Source organism: Sorex fumeus, unplaced genomic scaffold, assembly GCF_029834395.1.
Source record: "Sorex fumeus unplaced genomic scaffold, SorFum_2.1 ptg000122l, whole genome shotgun sequence".
NCBI lineage: Eukaryota > Metazoa > Chordata > Mammalia > Eulipotyphla > Soricidae > Sorex > Sorex fumeus.
Genome location: NW_026606179.1, coordinates 525,092 through 543,212, shown reverse-complemented (window position 1 = coordinate 543,212; position 18,121 = coordinate 525,092). Strand labels below are relative to the sequence as shown.

At 42.3% G+C, this 18,121-nt stretch overlaps 1 protein-coding gene across 1 annotated transcript in view; it reads left to right on the top strand.

The window, feature by feature from the left end:
• The window catches only part of SHQ1 (SHQ1, H/ACA ribonucleoprotein assembly factor), a 133,311-nt gene that overhangs the window by 81,564 nt on the left and 33,626 nt on the right, over positions 1 to 18,121 (top strand). The window lies entirely within an intron of this gene.

The following is an 18,121-nucleotide window of genomic DNA, read 5'->3' as shown; positions in this document are numbered from 1 at the left end:
GACACGAAAGCATGAAAGTACGTATCTCAAGAGGGGAGATGCTGGCGACACATGTGTTCGGGCCCCATATGTACTCTACCATGTGGGCACAAGCAGCACATGGGCTGAGGCAGCATATGCTGACCCGTCCTTTGTTCAAGGTGGCTTTTATAATTCAAGGGGGAATTTCCAACCTGCCCCCCACCCTTCCTTGGGCCTCTGCCTAGGTAAAAGTCCATTGCTAAAGAGGTTGCCAAAGGAGGTAGGGTTGGTAGTGGTGATGGCCTTCTTTGAATTTCTTTTCTTGGCCTTTTGTTTCTGCGGGAACTACTCCGGGTCTGTTGCTGGTGCCAGGTGAGGGTCCGACCAGGCCTTAGTTCCAGGTTTCTGCAAGGTTCCTTTTGGAACCTGGCTATTACTTCCCAGGAAACTTACCGCCATTGCCTTGCAAGGGGGCCTTTCCTATCTGCCTGCCTGCCTGCCTACATCACTGTGCTCAGGAATCTCTCCTAGTAGGGATTGGGGGACCATGTGGGGTGCTGGAAATCAGAACCTGGGTTGGCTGTGTGCAAGGCAAGCACCCTGCCCACTGCAGTATCTGGCCTCTCTTGTACCTTTTGGATGCAGTTGCTTTCCCTGGGGATTCCAGCATGTGTGGTGCTCACCAGCACCTGGTTGTGCCACAGCTGGCAGAACTGCCAGGCTCACACCCAGCGCAGGTGGCAGCACCTGAGACTAAACTGGTAAGGCCCCTGCCTACCTTGTTTAAAGAAAGAGTTATTTTTAAAAAGTTTTTGATTTATAGAAAAATTGTGAAAACAGTATGAGTTCTCAGTTTCCCTCATAATGTTTAACCTGTATTGGTCTAATGGGGGCGGGGTCACAATAAATAAACCATTACTGACCAGTACTGTAGCACTGTCCTCCCGTTGTTCATCGATTTGCTCGAGCGGGCCCAGTACGTCTCCATCATGAGACTTGTTGTTACTGTTTTTGGCACATTGAATATGTCATGGGGAGCTTGCCAGGCTTTGCCGTGCGGGCGAGATACTCTCGGTAGCTTGCCTGGCTCTCTGAGAGGGACGGAGGAATCGAACTGGGGTTGGTCATGTTGGCTGCATGCAAAGCAAATGCCCTACCTGCTGTGCTATCGCACCAGCCCACTGACCAATACTAAAGTCTATAGTCTTTCCGTTTTTATCTAGTGCCCTTTTCCAAGAAGCTATGTGAAGTGTGGGTTTTTTGTTTGATTTGATAATTTCGAACACTCTTGAACTTATTCGCCAACGTGGCTTGGCACGTGCCTCAGGCAACCACAAGCAAACGTCCGAACTGGCAAAACAGTGCAGAGAAGCCATCAAGGATGACCTCAAAAACAGGAGAGCAGCAGTACTGGTAGATGCAGCAGAAGCTGGGAAAAACATTCGTAATGCCCGCCTGTCCTTCACCAACTACAAAACCAAGATGACTGCCCTCCGACATCATGATGGATCTATCACATCTTCCAGAAGGGCAATGGGGAAGATTATTCATGACTTCTACTCAGATCTCTTTAATAGCCACATCCACTTGCCCACATACCACATACCACATGATGGATATGTCGTTCCCAATGTTCTCCCTTCCGAAATCCAACATGCCATCTCGTCTGTAAAGAAACAAAGAGCACCTGGCCCAGACAAGATCAGACCTGAACACCTGAAGAACTTACCATCAGTACTCATCAATACATTGGCTCGACTCTTCACACGCTACCTGTCTGAATGCAAGGTTCCATCCCAATGGAAAACCAGCAAGACTGTACTACTATACAAGAAAGGAGACATCCACGACATTGGCAACTATCGCCCAATCTGCCTATTGTCTGTCATCTACAAACTAGTCACTCGAGTCATCCTGAATAGGATTAGCAGAACACTAGATGAAGGACAACCATGTGAACAAGCTGGATTCCGAAAAGGATTCAGTACCATCGACCATATCCACACAATAACCAAGCTCATTGAGGTATCTCGGGAGTTCAAGATGCCACTCTGTCTAACGTTCATTGATTTAAAGAAGGCCTTTGATTCTGTTGAGACGGAAGCGGTCATGGAAGCCCTAGCCAATCAGGGCATACAAACTCAATACATCAGGATCCTTCGTGAGCTCTATTGCGGATTCACTACCAAGATCTCACCATTCTACAAAGAAGTAATCATCCATATCAAGAGAGGGGTTCGGCAGGGTGATACCATTTCACCAAAACTCTTCAGTGCCACCCTCGAGAACATCATGCGACGACTGGAATGGGAAAACATGGGAGTGAAGATAGATGGTCGGCAACTACACCACCTCCGCTTTGCTGATGACATCGTTCTAATAACACCAAACATCAACCAAGCGGCACAAATGCTGAACAACTTTGACCGTGAATGTGGAAAGGTCGGACTACAGCTGAATCTTACGAAGACAATGTTTATGAGAAACAACCTTGTTCCTGACGCTCCATTCGCTCTCAACGGAACCACCATCTCCGAATGCAACAGTTATATATACCTAGGTCGAGAAATCAACATGATGAATGACCTGGCACCTGAGTTGCGCAGGAGGAAGAGAGCGGCTTGGAATGCCTTCAAGAGCATTGAAGAAATAACTAAAAGGACAAAGAACCTCCAGCTACGAGCACATCTCTTTGATTCCACTATTCTTCCTGCATTAACATATGCCTCAGAGACCTAGACCCTACGAAAACAGGATGAGAACACTATTCGGGTCTCTCAAAGAGGAATCGAAAGAACTATGCTTGGAATATCACGATTCACTCAAATGAGAGATAGAATCCGGAGTTCTGATCTTCGTCAACGCTCAAGAATCAGGGACGCTGTCTCATTTGCCAAGACATCAAAAATCAGATGGGCTGGACACGTAATGAGGTTTACAGACAACCGCTGGACTAGAGCCATTACTGATTGGATTCCATGAGACATCAAAAGATCACGTGGACGCCCACCTATAAGATGGTCAGACTTCTTTGTCAAGACCCTAAATGATCGGTTTGAGGCTCTACATGTTCCTAAAACGAACAGATACCATTGGGCTACACTAGCACGCAACCGGGATGAATGGAGACGTTACTGGCACCCGCTCAAATAAATCGATGAATAACGGAGATTAAGTGATTAAGTGATAAGTGATTGATAACTTGAGAGGTAGATGCTTGAATTCACGTCAGTAATGCTCCATTTCTTGCACATTTTCACTCTCAGAACTTGTATACTATTAAATATCAGTGATATTAAAGATACATTGTGAATCTAGATCATGAAAAAAATGGCACATTGAAGAGCTTTCAGGAACTTGAAATATAACTTAATTATTTCTGTTTTGACATACATTGTAGGCATCATGATTGTGACAGATTAATAAAATTAGAATTAGAGATTTATAAAAATAATTGGCTGGGGGCAGAGAAAGAGTACAGGGTTTAAAGCACTTGCCTGGCATGCAGCTGACCCTGGTTCATCCCTGGCATCACATATCGTCCCTCCTACACTGCCAGGAGAGCCCTGAGTACAGAGCCAGGAGTAAGCCCTGAGCACATCTGGATGTGGCTCAAGCCCCCAATCCCCAATTTATCTAAAAGGCAAGGTTTTGTAGTTTCTTTCTTTCTTTGGCTTTTGGGCCACACTTGGTGGTGCTCAGGGGTTTTCCCTGGGTCTGGACTCAGGAATCACTCCTGGTGGGGCTTGGGGGACCATATGGGATTCAAAGAATCGAACCCCGGTTGGCCATGTACTAGACAAGAGCCTTACCCTCTGCATTATGGCACCAGGAGCCCCACTTTTGTATTTTCTTAAGGTGGCGGAGGTTGGAGAAAAAAATGTGAAAAGTACATCTTCTTACATTTTTTTCAGAGGTGACTTGTCAGCTGCCAGAGTAGGCAGTGCTCAGCATTTGTTTCTGTCCACACAGATAGCTGCAGGTGGCAAACCCTGTGGGGCGGTGGCAGGGCAGCCCTGTATGGCTTGCTTCTGTCTTTTGCTCCAGTCTTGGCTTAGACTTGATTGAGGCACAGGAGCTTTCTTTATCCTGTAATTAGACCCTGGGTGAATGAATTGGTATTTTTCTTCCCCTCCTTGCTTTTCTGTAGTTTTATACATCAAAGGTCTTTGTCAGATTTTTGTTGAAGACCCAGAGGCTCCAGCTAGTGGTGGGGGAGGAACACTGAAGTCTCGGCATTGCAAACTTAGTTTTGCACTTCCACAGACTTTTCACAGTGCTGGACTTGGCCTCATGGCTCTTTCAGATCAGCGCCCATTGATTAATGGGGCACATGTATGGTTATCAGACTCAGAGTGTTCTGTTTCAGGAGAGCTTTGAGCTTTGCCAAGGGTGTCCTTTGAATGTAGTCACAAGAAAGTTTTTTTTAAATATATATATATAAACCCATGACTTCAAGTACAGTTTCTTTTCCCTTCTGCCTATTAAGATTGAAATCCAATCCTTGTTATAACATAATTATCACAGTGAAGCCAGCAGGGAGTCACTGCCTTAATATAAGGGGTGTGAAGTCCCCTAAATAAATAGAGGATTAATTACACTCACAGCATGTTGTGAAGGTGATGAGATTGATTGTGATCATTTGACTTGTCCCATTTCCTGCTCTGACTCTGCCCCTGAATAAATAGAAGCTGGGAAGATGATAAATAGAGCTACTGGCAGTGTATTACTGCGCCCAGGGTGAGGATGGAGCCAGGGAAGGAAACTCTGGAGGTGTATTTTCACCTTTTGAGTGATATATGAGATTTACTTTGAATCCTTTTGAGTGGGTGGAGAGCAGTGAATTTCAGATTCACATATAGATGTTTTTTACTTAGCTTGCCCTTTTGGGTTTAAAGTAAAGAAAATGTGAGCCAGTCTTTTCCCCATAGAAGGTATATGCTTTAATTAAAATGATAAATTAGGATTTTCATAAAGCAGGCTGAATCTCCTCTGAGACTGAATTTTGTGTTTGTCTTGCCTCCTTTCCCCAGCAGTTATCTAATACTGTAAAATTATGATTTCAGGTTATATATCCTCCAATATCTTAAATTGCTGGGACCTCCAAAGCGAGTTGCACTTAACTAAGGGATCATAAGAAAACAGTGTTTGGAGAGCTCAGAAAGAACATAATAGACCTACGTATCGTTATTTTTAAAAATTATTTGTTTTATTTATTGAATCACTGTGAGATACAGTTACAGAGTTGTTCTTGGTTGGGTTTCAGTCATACAGTGATCCAACACTGAACCCTTCTCCAGTGTATATTTCCCATCCCCAGTGGCCCTAGTTCCTAGTTTCTGTTCTCCCTCCCCCTTCCCCACCAGCCTGCCTCTATGACAGACACCTCTCTCTCTCTCTTTCTCTCTCTCTCCTCTCTCTTTCTCTCTCTGTCTCTGTCTGTCTCTCACACATTAGTTTGCAATACAGGAAGACAGGTACTGAATGGTTTTCATGTATTATCACTTTACCTCCTTTCAGCACTCAGTTCTTGTTCAGAGTAATAATTTCCATCTGATCCTGATGTTGGTGGCCCCCACTGGTGATTTATGTGAAGTGGGGAGGAACGATGGTTGCTTTCTCCTGCTCTGCCTCTGCCACCTGGGACCCAGGGTGACTGGGTTATTGTCTCGCCTGATAGAAAAGAATTTCAGGAGTTGGCAATCAGTGAAATAAAACAGATTTTATTTGGAGGTTTTGAAGAGAAGGAAGAAGAGAAAGTGGGAGAGAATAGAAAGTAACGTGCTCAAAAGAGAACCCAGGCTTCTCCAAGGGCGGAGACAGCCCTTACTTACATACATCCTAGCATTAGACATGAAAGTACACATCTCAAGAGGGGAGATGCGGGCACCACATGGGTACAAGCAGCACATGAGCTTGGGCAGCATATGTGTGCCTTTCCTTTGTTCAAGGTGGCCTCTATAGGGTTCTTCCAATCTGCCCTCAGGTAGGGCTTCTACCTACATCAAACTCCATTGCTATGGAGATAGCCTGGTGGGGGTCCAACTTCCTCAGGTACTGGCCCAGGTGAGGGTCTTATCAGGTCTTAGTTCCTGTTTTCTGCAAGGTTGGCCTTTTGCAACTTCAGAGCTATTACTTCCCAGGAAATTTACTGCCATTGCCTGGGGAGGGGGCCTTCCCTATCTGTCTGCCTGCCTACATCAATCCCTTCTCTCTTCTAACTGCACTTGCCCCCCCACCTCCACCCCACTACCACCACCATTTATGGCCTGCTTCCAGCCACGGACCAGGCTTCCTGGCCTTCTTTTCTACTGTCTTTTGGTATTAATCTCTTACTATGTTTCTTCATATATATATATATTACATGTATATATAATGTATATATATATATATATCCCTCAAATGAGTGCAATCATTCTATGTCTGTGCCTTTCCCTCTGACTCATTTCACTCAGCATGATACTGTCCATGTATATCCATATAAGTATAAGCAAATGTCACGATTTCATTTTTCTCATTTTTGACTTTTTGCATCACACACAATGATGCTTAGGGGTTACTCCTGGCTCTGCACTCAGGAATTACTCCTGGTGGTGCTTGGGGGAAACATGGGATGCAGGCGATCTAACCCGGGTGGGCTGCATGCAAGGCAAATGCCCTTGTACTATCGCTCCATCCCAAAATCATTACTTTATTTTTCCTGGTGGCTATGTAGTATTCTACTGTGTAGGTGTACCATATTTTTTTTTATCCAGTTGTCTGTTTTTGGGCACTCGGGTTGTTGAAATTCAGATTCTGGCTATTGAGAATAGTGCTTCAGTGAACATAGAAGGGCAGATGACTTTCTGCTGTGTGTTTCTTGGGGCTCCTGGGTATATTCCCAGAAGTGATATTTCTGGGTCATATGGAAGCTCAATTTCTAGTTTTTTGAGAACTGCCCATATTGTTTTTCAAAAAGGCTAGATAAGTCAGCATTCCCACCAACAGTGAAGGAGAGTCCCTTTCATCCTACATCCTTGCCAGTACTGGTTGTTCTTGTTCTTTTTGATGTGTGCCAGTCTCTGTGGCATGAGATGATATCTCATGGTTGTTTTGATTTGCATCTCCTTGATGGTTAGTGCTGCAGAGAGTTTTTTCACCTGCCTTTTGGCCGTTTGAATTTCTTTGTGGAAGTTTCTGTTCATTTCTTCTCCCCCTTTTTTGATGGGATTGGATGGATTTTTCTTGTGAAGTTCTACCAGTGCCTTCTGTATCTTTGATATTAGCTCCCTTATCAGATAGGTTTTGGGTAAATAATTTTTCCCATTTTGTAGACTGTCTTTGAACTCTGGTCACCATTTTCTTTGAGGTACAGAAGCTTCTTAAAGTAGTCCCATGTGTTTAATTTTGCTTCCAGTTGTGTGGTCAGTGGTATTTCGTCTTTGAAGATGCCTTTAGCTACAATGCCATGGAGGTTCTGCTTATGTTTTCCTCTCTGTACCTATGGACTCAGGTCTGACATTGAGGTGTTTAATCCATTTTTATCTGATTTTTGTGCATGGTGTTAGAGATATGAGTTCATTTTTTGTATGTAGCTGCCCACTTCTTCCACCACCACTTGTTGAAGGGTCTTTCCTTGCTCCCCTTCATATTTTTTGCTCCTTTATCAAAGATTAACTCATCATTGATAAAGAAGTGTCTTTGTCAGGGTATTCAACTCTATTCCATTGAGCTAAGGGTCTGTCAATTACTATCACTTTGCAGTACAGTTTGAAGTTGGGGAAGGTGATGCCTCTCATCTTCTTTTTCCCAAAGAATTGCTTTGGGATTTGTTGTTCCGTATGACTTTCAGGAGTGTTTGATCTATTTCCTTGAAAAATGTCATGGGTATTCTTATAGGAACTGCATTGAATCTATTTTAATGCTTTGGGGAGTATTGCCATTTTGGTGATGTCAATCTTCCCAGTCCATGAACAAGTATGTGTTTTCATTTCCTCATGTTCTCTTTTATTTCTTTAAGTAGTTTTGTCGTTTTCTTTGTATAGGTCCTTCACCTCTTTTAATCTAAGGTACTTGATTTTCTGTGGCACAGTTTGATTTGATTCTCTATTTCTGATGATCCTTTGAATTTCTGCAGTTTCTGTTGTGATAAACGGGATTGTTTATTTTTCTTAATACCGCTTTCTTCACTTTTATATAGGAAAGCCATGGGCTTTTGCATATTAATTTTGTAATCTGCCACTTTACTATACAAATCTATTGTTTCTAAAACATTTTTTGTAGAGTTTTTAGGGTTTTCCTAATATAGTATTATGTCATCTGTGAATAGTGAAAGCTTGACTTCTACCTTTCCTATCTGGATGCCCTTGATACTTTTTCTTGCCTAACTGCATTTCCAGTACTATATTGAATAGGAGTTACGAGAGTGGGCAGTTTTGTCTTGTGCCTGATCTTAGAGGAAAGGCTTTTAGGTTTTTTTTCCCCCATTGAGAACAATGCTTGCTGTGGGCTTGTGGTAAATGGCTTATTGAAGAAAGTTCCTTCATTTCCCATTTTATTGAGTTTTTATCATGAGTGGGTGCTGGATCTTTTGAAATGCTTTTTCTGCACCTATTGATATGATCATATTTTTTCTCTTCTATTTATATGGTATATTATGTTGAGTTGATTGACTTGCAAATGTTAAAACATCCTTGCATCCCCAGGATGAATTCTACTTGGTCATGGTGTGTGATCTGTTTGATGAGCTGTTGAATCCTATTTGCCAGTATTTTATTTTGTTGAGAATCTCTGCATCAGTGTTCATCCTCTCTCTCTCTCTCTCTCTCTCTCTCTCTCTCTCCTCTCTCTCCTCTCTCTTTTCTCTTCCTCTACCCCCCCCCCCCATGGTATCAGGGTGATGTTTGCTTTATAAAAACTGTTTGGGAGTGTTTCTGTTCAGTTTCCTGGAAAAGTTTAGAAAGGATTGGTAGTAGTTCCTCTTTAAAGGTTTGAAAGATTTCACTAGTGAAATTTTCCAGGCCTAAGCTTTTGTTTTTGGGGAAGAGTTTTAATTACCATTTCAATTTCCTCTATAGTGATAGATTGGTTCAGGTATTCTAAATTTTCTTGGTTCAGCCTTGGGAGGTTATAGGAATTTATCCATTTCTTCTAAGTTCTCTTGTTTCACAGCATGAAGATTCTCAAAGTAATCTCTGATGATCCTTTGAATTTCTGCGGTTTCTGTTGTGATATCATCTCTTTCATTTCTGATTCGATTTATTAGGGTTCTCTTTGTAAGTCTTGCTAGTGGTTTGTCAATTTGGTTTGTTTTAAAGAACCAGCTCTTGGTTTCATTGCTTTTAAATTATTTTTTTTTTGGTATCTAGCTCATTAATTTCTGCTCCAAGTTTTTGTTTCCTTCCTCCGGCCTGGTTGGGGCTTCTTTGGTTGGTCATTTTCTAAGATCTTAAGCTGTGAAGTCAAGTTATTCATGTGGACTCTTCCTTCCTTGCAGAGCTATAAACTTTCCTCTTAATACTGCATTTGCTGTGTCCCACAAGTTCTGCTTGCTTGTGTCCTCATTCTTGTTTGTTTCCAGGAATCTTTTGATTTCCTCTCTGACCCACTGGTTTTTCAGTAGTGAGCTGTTTAATTTCCAGGTGTTTGATTTGATTCTCTATTTCTGTGTATGATTAACTTATGTTTTCAATGCATTGTTATGTGAGAAGATAGTTGATACATTTCCAAACTCTTGATTTTATGGAGCTATCTTTTCTGACCCAGCATGTGGTCTATCTAGAAGAGTGTCCCAGGTAACTGGAGAAGAATGTGTAATGGGCATTGAAAAGCCCTGTATATATCTACTTGGTCCCTCTCTTCCACTTCTTCCCTTCAAAGCCAGTATTTTCCTTGTTGAGTTTTCCTAATAGTCTTGTTGATCTATTAGGAGGTGACAAAGTGGGGACTGGAGCAATAGTACAGCAGGCAAGGCACTTGCCTTGCATGCACCCAACCCAGGTTTGATCCCAGGTATACCATATGGTCCCTGAGCAGCACCAGGAGTCATTCCTGAGTGCAGAGCCAGGAGTAACCTCTGAGTATCACCAGGTGTGATCCAAAAAGCAAAAAAAAAAAAGACAAAGTAGTGTTGAAGTCTCCAATTCTCCAGTTACTATATTCTCCAGTTACTATTGTGTTGGTACCAATGTCCTCCTTGAAATCTATTAGCAGTTGTTTTAAGTATTTTGCTAGTATGTCATTGGGTGCATTTATGTTTAGGAGTTTAGATCCAAAAAGGAAAAAAAAAAGAAAATATAAGAGGTGACAAAGTAGTGTTGAAGTCTCTAATTCTCCAGTTGCTATTGTGTTGGTTCCAATGTCCTCCTTGAAGTCTATTAGCAGTTGTTTTAAGTATTTTGCTAGTCCGTCATTGGGTGCATTTATGTTTAGGAGTTTAATTTCTTCCTGATGTATATATCCCTTGATTATTAAGAAATGACCTTCCCTGTGTCTTATAACTTTTTTTCAGCTTGATATCTATGTCGTCTGATACCAGTATGGCCACCCTGACAGTTTTGAAGGAGTTGTTTGCTTTAAGAATTGTTTTCTAGCCTTTGGCTTTGAGTCTGTGTTTGCTCTGACTATTCAAATGTGTTTCTGTTGTAGGCAGCAGAATGTTGAATTCAATTTCAAAATCCATTTCACCGCTCTGTCTCTTAATTGGTGCATTTAGACCATTGGCATTGAGAGAGAATATTTTCATGGGGTTTTGTGCCATCTTTCTGTTGAAGTTTGGTGTGTTTGTGGGTTTGTCTCCCCTTATAGTAGCTCCTTCAGTTCTGTCAAATTCATTTTTTTGAGTCTTTGAAGTTTCTGAGCTGTGGTTTATTCTTGAAGTCGTGTATCATTCCTTCAGATCTGAGTAAAAGTCTGGCAGGGTAAAGTACTTTTGGTGAAATCTTCATTTCATTAACTTTTTTTTTTACTATAGCAACATTGACCTAGGGCTCAGAGGGTGTCATTCAATAGGTCTGTAGTAAATCTTAGAGATACTCCTTTGTGTGTAATTTCCTTCTTTGATATTGTTGCTTTTGGTATAGTTTTTGTCATTTTGATTAGGATATGTCTTGGAGTCTTTTTATTGGGGGTCCTTTTAACTGGTACTTTTGGGCTTCCTGGATCTGAATGTCTGCCTTCTACAACTCTGGGAATTTCTCAGCAGTGATGTCTTTGGCTCTTACTTCCTTATTGGGGTTGCCTTCCTGTCACTCTGGACTCTGATGATTCTTATGTATTTCCTCTTGAATTCATTCCAAAATTCTCTTGTCTGCCATTGATTTATTTTGAGGTCTTTTGTCCATTCTCTGCTGTTGCCTCGAGGTTTTCTGCATCTCATCTTCAAGCTCACTGATTCTGTCTTCAGCCTCTGTTATTCTACTGTTGAGGCATCCAGTTTTTTTTTTTCACCTACCAGATATTTTAAATAGTGACATTTCTGTTTGTAGTTTTCTTTTTCTGCTTTCTTATCCTCCTGTGTTGGATGTCTGCTCTACTGTTTCTTTGAACTCATGAAACATGCTCACCATTTTGTCTCTGAATTCTTTATCAGAGAAATTATGTAGGTGGATATTCCTTGTTGAGGCTTCAGGGCTCCTGTCTTCATCCACTTCTCATTTTGGGACTCTGTGCTGTTTCCCCCATGGTGCCTGTGGTAATCTGGAGAAGATTCTTTCCAATATACTATCAGCATCCCCTCTCCCCTCCCCCCCCCCCCCAGCCAGAGCTCTAGGGGAACTTGGTGGGTGGTGCTCTCTTCCTTCCTTGCCAAGAATATTCCCTTCCAATTTGGTGTTCTTGTGTGTTTGTGTAGCCTCTTGGCTCGTTCAGGGAATGTGTTCTTTGGCCTGAACTTACTGCTACTCTTTGATTAGGGTTGTATTATTTCTTGCAATTACCACTTTTGTGGGTCTTGAGAGAATGTTGATGGGAATAGGGGCTAGTAAACTATAGGCCTAATGTGGTTGGGGTAGCCGGCTGCCCTGGTGAAAGTTCAGTATAAGAGGTACTGAATAAGATGTGGATCCTATGGGATATGAAGGAGGAAATTAACTGGTGACTGCATTAGAAAGTCACACCCACTGGTGGTCTGACTGTGGGAGGAGCCAAGCATTAGTGGTGTTCAGGGTTGGTCACAGAGTGTATGTTTGAATTTCACTGAAGTTGGTGGGGCCCCATGGATGGCTTCTATGAGGTAGGAAGGGAATGGTCACTTTCTCCTAATCCGCTTTTGCCTGCCCAGGACCAGCTGGGAAGTCTAGGACTGATAAAGTCTGCGATGAGTTCCTTCAGATTCAATCCTACACCTTACCCAGGGTTTCGGGGTCCTTGTCTTATTTCACAGAAAGGAATTTCAGGAATAGTAAAGTAAAAACAAATTTTGTTTAGGAAGGAAAGGAGGGAAAGAGAGGAAGAGAGAGTAATATGCTCAAGAGAGAAATGTGGGCTTCTCCAAAGGCGGAGAGAGTCCCTGCACATATCCCAGCATTAGCTATGAGAGTATGAAAGTACACTTCTCAAGGGAGAGATACAGGCGCTACATGGTGCTCAGCCAGGTGGGCAAAGACAGCACATCGACTCAGGCAGCATATGTATTCCCTTACTTTGTTCAAGGTGGCTTTTAAAGGGTTTTTCCCAAGGTGCCCCACGTAGGTCTTTCTAGCTAGGTGAGAGTCCGTTACTAGGGAGGTTGCCAAGGGGGTTGAGTTTGAAGTGGTTGATGGCCTTCATTGAAATTCTTTTCTTGGCCTTTTGTTCCTACTGGAACTTCTGTTGAAGTGGGGTCCAGCCTTCTCTGGGTCTGTTACTGGGCCAGTCTTTTATTAAGCCTTGGTTCCTGTGTTTGCAGCCTCAGCCCTGTTGGTGTTATTACTTCCTGGGAATTCCATTGCTGTGGGCCCTTCCTTGTCTACTTGCCTACATCACCACCATGGCTTGCGTCCTTGCTCACAGGAAATTTTTTTTCCACTGAGCATTTGCATGGGAAGGCCTTCTGTGAGATGTATGTACTAGGAAACTTTCTTCGCATAGGGTTGTTCACCTACCTATGATTATTCTTTTTTTTAATTTAATTTTTAGAAAGTAGTTCATGGTATTTGATTACATTTAGTATTCAAACACCAATCCCATCACCATTACACCTTCCCACCACCATATTTCCCACCAACCCCAATCCTCGCCCCAAAGCAGAACCAAAGTAATTTATCTTGTTTCTTATGAATAAAATCTGAAAATGCAAAAAAGTTTCCTTAAAGGAAAGTGTGTGAAAATTGTTGTTTTTCACAAGGGTCCATTGAGCCCTTCTATTATATCTGTAAAAATATATTTCCCTGTAAGATTGGTTGCCTTCTACTTTAAACCCCATCAAATATGGTGTGCTACTCTTGGAATATGAGTGATGTGAGGTATTGGCTACACAGTCCAGGAAGAGGTTCATTCATGGATGAGGCTTGGCCCGAGCATGTGGAGAACGGCCGTGAGCATGGTGACAGTTGAGTTCTTTTCGGCTGAATTCCGGAGGTTTTCTGCTGCTGGGGCTATCCGAGGGGTGGGGAGGGGAACTCACCCACTGCCCTCTTCTGGGGTGCCCCAAATGAAGCAGCTTGGCACAGGGTCCAGTGGCATGGCTATGGAGAGTCGTCTCATGTTCCCTTCCAAGAGGTTTATGATTCTCTAGATCATGGCCATTGATGATTATCTGGCACCAGCTAGAGGTGGCTTGTGTGCATGACTGCCAAGTTGCCGGAAACCAGGGGTGATGGGGGCAGGCCACCCATTCCCAGTTCTGTTGAACCTGGAGGTTTTAGTCACAAGTCCTGCATACCTGAGTTTTCAGCAGATTCATTCATGGGTGAAGGAATTCGACATGGCTATGGTGAATCCTATTTTTATATTCTCAAGAATCACTTGGTACCATGGCATCAAGCTAATACCTGACACTTACTAATTACTCTCAGTAAATATTAATATCAGGAACTGATTTTTTTCTAATTGTAAAAGACTTCATTAAAAAGTTTTAGCTACTCTCTTTACTAAACTAAACTAAACTAAGCCTGTCTCTTCTAGATTCTTCAGTGTATGTTCTCATCATTTCCTAGTCACAAACCATGTATGTCTGTACTTATCTACACAGATATTGTGTGTCTAAGTATATGACAAAGGAAAGTCAAAATCATAGGGAGGTATTTGAGAGAAAGAGAAAGAAAGTTTGTGTGGTTCTTTGAAAAGGTAGTTAGGTCATTTGATGTAACCACTAACTGTTGAGCAGTATTGGGCCAGAATATGCCCTTGGAATTGCATGTAGCCTGCCTGCTTGTCCGCCCTACCATATGCTGCCTCTTTCTTCCCTTCCCTTTTCTTGCAGTTATTATGGTGCTCATCTGGTTGCACTGCTCATACACTTGGCTGACTCACACAACTTCCTGACTCACACCTGTGAACTGTGGTGTTTGCACACAGTATTTTTCACTCAACTAGTATTTTGCTTGCATATATTCTGGGGTTTTTTTTTTGTTTTTTTTTGTTTTTGTTTTTGTTTTTTTGCTTTTTGGGTCACACCTGACAATGCACAGGGGTTACTCCTGGCTCTGCACTCAGGAATTACTCCTGGCAGTACTCAGGGGACCATATGGGATGCTGAGAATTGAACCCGGGTCGGCCACGTGCAAGGCAAATGCCCTATCCACTGTGCTATCACTTCAACCCTCCCCCACCCTTTTTTTTTAAGTGAAGTAAAAGCGTTTTATTTGGAGGTTTTTAGGAAGGGGAAGGAGGGAGAGAAAGTAACATGCTCAAGAGAGAACCCGGGCTTTTCCAAGGGTGGAGAGAGGCCCTCCACACACCCCAGCATTAGGTATGAAAACATGAAAGTACACATCTCCAAGGGGAGATGCAGGTGGCACATGTGATTGGGTGCTGCATATGCTCAGCCATGTGGGCACAGCAGCACATGGGCTCAGGCAATATCTGCACCCACATTCTGGTTTTAGTGCTCTCTAGGATCTCTGTGGGTGAACACATGCTTGCTGGTGGTTGCACACTTTGAATGTGGAACTCACACACACTTGGCTGTCTGCTAGAAATCTCACACTGTGTAAGGATGGTAGTTGGCACTTGTGTACGGAACCAAGGATTGAACTTGTGATCTCACACTTATAAGGTGGACACTGTTAGCCAGTCAGTCAACTCTAGGTTTAGTATTCTTTCCTTTAATGAGAAGTTCCACACTTAAGTAATGTGAATAAAGCTGTATGGCTTAATCTCATGTGTGTGTGTGTGTGTGTGGTGTGTGTTGTGTGTGTGTATGTCTTTGTCTGTGTCTGTATTATAATATGTTATGTATGTTATGTGTATATAGGTACAACAGAAATCCTAGACGGAAGCACAGTCATGTTGATAAAAGTCTTCTTTATCTCCAGTTCCTGGATTCATGGGATTTTGATTTTATACTTTTTTTGTTTTAGGTAAACATATGTTTTATTTCTTGAGTACAATACAATATTACAGAGCAGAATAAATGTGGTAGTCTGCATTCAAGGCCCTTATTCATTCATTAAATAAAATAAATTATCCAGACCCCTTCTTTTCTGAATGAGATGGGAATAAACAGAAAACAAGATGCTCTATCCTCTCTCATATGAATGTTCCTTAGTAGTGTGCTCTCAGTGGTTTGTTTTTTTGTTTTGTTTTGCAGTAATGGGGATCCAACCAGGTCCTCACTCAGATGAGACATGCCTGCCCACTCCTGAGCCACATCCTTGACCTGAACTGAGTATTTTAAGTCAAGTAGTAATTTGACATTGTTTTGAAATACAGTTTTCTTATATGGGTGTGTCAGTATTTATGTAAAATGGAGGTAACAGAAAAACAGCGTGCCTCTGGGAGTCTGCTGAATTTATTCTCTGGATTTTGCGGCCCATCAGGTCCTAGACTGTACCTCCAGTATCAGGGCATTTTCGTCCTTTGTTTAGGTCAAGTGCTGTTAGTCTTGTGAGATGCCCTATCACTTTACAGCACAGTTGACAGTTCTGTGGTGAGATTTAAGTGTCAGAGTGGATGTGAAAGCCATGTCTGCTCTGAGGCTCTTGTGTTTTGCAGATTTTTTCCTGCCTTGTACCCCCAGGCCACATACACATGCAAAGCTGTTCTCAGGGATGCCTCTTTTGATGTCTTACCAGAAGCAAAGATATTTTTCTTTGAGCAAAGAATGAAACATCTTCTCACATTCAGTATGAAGTACCCTGTGCCATTCCAAGAAGTTTGTTAGCTGATTCAGATTTTATTTCTGTCCTTAGGATATCCTAATGCTTCAAGAAAGTTAGGGTTTTATTCTCACTAGAAAAAAATTGACTTTTTTTTTACTTGATGTTTAAAAAGACAGTTGTCAGCATATGTAATATACTTGTTTTAATGGACACTGCAGTTAAAAAAGATTTCACTTCAGCTAAATATGAGATAAAATGATTTGAATAAAACAATTGGCAAAGGATCTTCTATGCTATGAAATGCTGGGTTAACCATGAAACCAAACTTTCTGAACTCAGTAAATTAAGAAGCTTGTGTTCTGAATGCAGAACTATGAATCCTTATATGTCAGAAATTTGGTTTCCAGATTTTAGATGAATTTTCCAGTCTGCTATTATCACATGGTAAATACTGGATTTAATCTTACATTTTTATCAGAAAGATTACATCTTGCTCTGGGTTTATATGAGAAGATTTTTTGTTTTGTTTTTTGTTGTTGGTTTGGGTTGGTTTTAGGGTCATACCCAGCAGTATTCAGGATTTACTCCTGATTCTGTGCTCAGGAATCACTCCTGGCAGGGCTCAGGGAACCATCGAATCCACCAAGTGCCCTACCCACTGTATGATCTCTCTGACCCTGGTTATATTTTTAAATAGAAGTTATGTTGTTTATTTTAGGACATTATAACATGTTCCATTGGTTATACTTTTTCAAAAATCACCTGCCTGTATAAGATGGAGGTAGAGATTGAGGGGGGAGATGGGGGACAGGGAGAAAGAGATCAAGCAAATTTTACTTTGTTTCATATTTTTTGAGGTCTTACCCTAAATGGTGGTAGTGGTGATTTTTAAATTGTGACTACTCTAGATGCATGTTCTTCCATTCATTATCCATTTAACAGATGGTTGCAAGCTCCTGTTATGTGCAGGTTTTCTGTACTTTGGTTCTGAGCCTACACTGCTAGACCAAAAGCAGAGTGGCCCCTTAGATTTATTGTCTACTGTGAAAGGGGTGTCCATCAAATAGGCATGTGCATGTGCACAAACACACACACATGCACACACATGCATGTGTTCACACACACACACACAGAGTAAAATCAAAACTAACTGCAGAAGATTCAGAGGCAGAGTGTTAGTGTAGTGGTAAGTCACTTGCTTTGCAAGCTGCTGACCTGGATTGGATTTTTAACCCCACCTGGAGTGGTCCCTGAGTGTGAAACCTGAAGTAAGCCCTAAGTACCACTGGGTGTGGTCCCAAAACCAACCAGTCAACCATACAAGAAGCAGCCAAAAAGAAAAGATTCATACTGCCATGCAAGCATGAGATAGCTGTCCTAGCTGGCAGGGGCTGATGGAAAAGTAAGGTGTGACAGAAGACATTTCTACCAGGGAAATGTTTGCTCGGGGTACTAAAGTATAAATAGGAATTTAAAATACAGACAGCAGGCTTGAGGAAGTCTACATTGTTTAGAGATCCTATGACAAGGGAATTTTGTCTGAAGTCAGGAAATTAAGAAGGCCTGCATGGTTGAAACATATGGATAGATGGATATATGCTGGGACGGGGTCCAGATGAAGCTGGCAATTTGGGCAAGCAGTGGAGTTCCTTTTATGGGAGGGGGGGGCAGGGGTTACACCCGGCAATATTCAGGGGCTATTCCTGACTCTGCACACAGGAATCACTCCTGGCAGTGCTTGGGGGGTCCTATCGGACGCCAGGGATCAAACCTGGGTTGGCCGGTGCAAGGCAAACACCCTTCCCGCTGTACTATCGCTCTGGCCAGCAGCAGAGTTTCTTGCACCATGATCTTTATTCGACAGCAGTGGGAAGCCAGTGGAGGGGATTCTATCCTGCGCGGGACTCACTGAGGTGATGCAATAGGAGAGTGCTGGTGTG